This window comes from Daucus carota, chromosome 3 (genome assembly GCF_001625215.2).
Source record: "Daucus carota subsp. sativus chromosome 3, DH1 v3.0, whole genome shotgun sequence".
In the NCBI taxonomy this organism is placed as follows: domain Eukaryota; kingdom Viridiplantae; phylum Streptophyta; class Magnoliopsida; order Apiales; family Apiaceae; genus Daucus; species Daucus carota.
Genome location: NC_030383.2, coordinates 18,785,289 through 18,788,914, shown reverse-complemented (window position 1 = coordinate 18,788,914; position 3,626 = coordinate 18,785,289).

Below are 3,626 nucleotides of genomic sequence, written 5' to 3'. Positions count from 1 at the left end.
TTCATTTTAGGTTGGTTAAAATTAGAATCAACTTTTAGTTTAATTCTTGACTCGTTTGAGCCCGGAAACAACTTGTTGCTTCATTATTGGCTAGATTGAAGTTGGAAACAACTTGTAGCTTCATTCCAGACTCGTTGAATGAAAACAACTTGTAGCTTCATTTTCGGTTGTTTAAAATTAGAATCAACTTGTAATTTTATTCTTGACTCGTTTAAGCCTGTAAACAACTTGTTGCTTCATTATTGGCTAGATTGAAGTTGGAAACAACTTGTAGCTTCATTCCAGAGTCGTTTGAATTTGAAAACAACTTGTAGCTTCATTTTCGGTTGTTTAAAATTAGAATCAACTTTTAGTTTCATTCTTGACTCGTTGGAGTCCGGAAACAACTTGTTGCTTCATTATTCGCTAGATTGAAGTTGGAAACAACTTGTAGTTTCATTCCAGACTCGTTTGAAGTTGAAAACAAATTTTAGCTTCATTTCGGTTGTTTAAAATTAGAATCAACTTGTAGTTTCATTCTTGACTCGTTTAAGCATGTAAACAACTTGTTGCTTCATCATTGGCTAGATTGAAGTTGGAAACAACTTGTAGCTCCATTCCAAACTCGTTTGAAGTTGAAAACAACTTGTAGCTTCGTTTTCGGTTGTTAAAATTAGAATCAACTTGTAGTTTCATTCTTGACCCGTTTGAGCCGGAAACAACTTGTTGCTTCATTATTGGCTAGATTGAAGTTGGAAACAACTTGTAGCTTCATTCCAGACTCGTTTGAATGAAAACAACTTGTAGCTTCATTTTTGGTTGTTTAAAATTAGAATCAACTTGTAGTTTCATTCTTGACTCGTTTAAGCATGTAAACAACTTGTTGCTTCATCATTGGCTAGATTGAAGTTGGAAACAACTTGTAGCTCCATTCCAAACTCGTTTGAAGTTGAAAACAACTTGTAGCTTCATTTTCGGTTGTTTAAAATTAGAATCAACTTGTAGTTTCATTCTTGACCCGTTTGAGCCCGGAAACAACTTGTTGCTTCATTATTGGCTAGATTGAAGTTGGAAACAACTTGTAGCTTCATTCCAGACTCGTTTGAATGAAAACAACTTGTAGCTTCATTTTCGGTTGTTTAAAATTAGAATCAACTTGTAGTTTCATTCTTGACTCGTTTAAGCATGTAAACAACTTGTTGCTTCATTATTGGCTAGATTGAAGTTGGAAACAACTTGTAGCTTCATTCCACACTCGTTTGAATTTGAAAACAACTTGTAGCTTCATTTTAGGTTGGTTAAAATTAGAATCAACTTTTAGTTTAATTCTTGACTCGTTTGAGCCCGGAAACAACTTGTTGCTTCATTATTGGCTAGATTGAAGTTGGAAACAACTTGTAGCTTCATTCCAGACTCGTTTGAAGTTGAAAACAACTTGTAGCTTCATTTTCGGTTGTTTAAAATTAGAATGAACTTTTAGTTTCATTCTTGACTCGTTTGAGCCCGGAAACAACTTGCTGCTTCATTTTTCGCTAGATTGAAGTTGGAAACAACTTGTAGTTTCATTCTGGACTCGTTTGAAGTTGAAAAAAATTTTAGCTTCATTTTCGGTTGTTTAAAATTAGAATCAACTTGTAGTTTCATTCTTGACTCGTTTAAGCCTGTAAACAACTTGTTGCTTCATCATTGGCTAGATTGAAGTTGGAAACAACTTGTAGCTTCATTCCAGACTCGTTTGAATTTGAAAACAACTTGTAGCTTCATTTTCGATTGTTTAAAATTAGAATCAACTTTTAGTTTCATTCTTGACTCGTTGGAGTCCGGAAACAACTTGTTGCTTCATTATTGGCTAGATTGAAGTTGGAAACAACTTGTAGCTTCATTCCAGACTCGTTTGAATTTGAAAACAACTTGTAGCTTCATTTTCGGTTGTTTAAAATTAGAATCAACTTGTAGTTTCATTCTTGACTCGTTTAAGCATGTAAACAACTTGTTGCTTCTTCATTGGCTAGATTGAAGTTGGAAACAACTTGTAGCTCCATTCCAAACTCGTTTGAAGTTGAAAACAACTTGTAGCTTCATTTTCGGTTGGTTAAAATTAGAATCAACTTTTAGTTTCATTCTTGACCCGTTTGAGCCCGGAAACAACTTGTTGCTTCATTATTGGCTAGATTGAAGTTGGAAACAACTTGTAGCTTCATTGCAGACTCGTTTGAAGTTGAAAACAACTTGTAGCTTCATTTTCGGTTGTTTAAAATTAGAATGAACTTGTAATTTTATTCTTGACTCGTTTAAGCCTTTAAACAACTTGTTGCTTCATTATTGGCTAGATTGAAGTTGGAAACAACTTGTAGCTTCATTCCAGATTCGTTTGAAGTTGAAAACAACTTGTAGCTTCATTTTCGGTTGTTTAAAATTAGAATCAACTTGTAGTTTCATTCTTGACTCGTTTGAGCCCGGAAATAACTTGTTGCTTCATTATTCGCTAGATTGAAGTTGGAAACAACTTGTAGCTTCATTCCAGACTCGTTTGAAGTTGAAAACAACTTGTAGCTTCATTTTCGGTTGTTTAAAATTAGAATCAACTTGTAGTTTCATTCTTGACTCGTTTGAGCCCGGAAATAACTTGTTGCTTCATTATTCGCTAGATTGAAGTTGGAAACAACTTGTAGCTTCATTCCAGACTCGTTTGAAGTTGAAAACAAATTGTAGCTTCATTTTCGGTTGTTTAAAATTAGAATCAACTTGTAAATTCATTCTTGACTCGTTTAAGCCCGGAAACAACTTGCTGCTTCATTTTTCGCTAGATTGAAGTTGGAAACAACTTGTAGTTTCATTCTAGACTCGTTTGAAGTTGAAAACAAATTATAGCTTCATTTTCGGTTGTTTAAAATTAGAATCAACTTGTAGTTTCATTCTTGACTCGTTTAAGCATGTAAACAACTTGTTGCTTCATCATTGGCTAGAATGAAGTTGGAAACAACTTGTAGCTTCATTCCAGACTCGTTTGAAGTTGAAAACAACTTGTAGCTTCATTTCCGGTTGTTTAAAATTAGAATGAACTTGTAGTTTCATTCTTGACTCGTTTGAGCCCGGAAACAACTTGCTGCTTCATTATTGGCTAGTTTGAAGTTGGAAACAACTTGTAGCTTCTTTCCAGATTCGTTTGAAGTTGAAAACAACTTGTAGCTTCGTTTTCGGTTGTTAAAAATTAGAATCAACTTATAGTTTCATTCTTGATTCGTTTAAGCCTGTAAACAACTTGTTGCTTCATCATTGGCTAGATTGAAGTTGGAAACAACTTGTAGCTTCATTCCAGACTCGTTTGAAGTTGAAAACAACTTGTAGCTTCATTTCCGGTTGTTTAAATTTAGAATGAACTTGTAATTTCATTCTTGACTCGTTTAAGCATGTAAACAACTTGTTGCTTCATTATTGGCTAGATTGAAGTTGGAAACAACTTTTAGCTTCATTCCAGACTCGTTTGAAGTTGAAAACAAATTGTAGCTTCCTTTTTCGGTTGTTTAAAGTTAGAATCAACTTGTAGTTTCATTTTTGACTCGTTTAAGCATGTAAACAACTTGTTGCTTCATCATTGGCTAGATTGAAGTTGGAAACAGCTTGTAGCTTTATTCGAGACTCGTTTG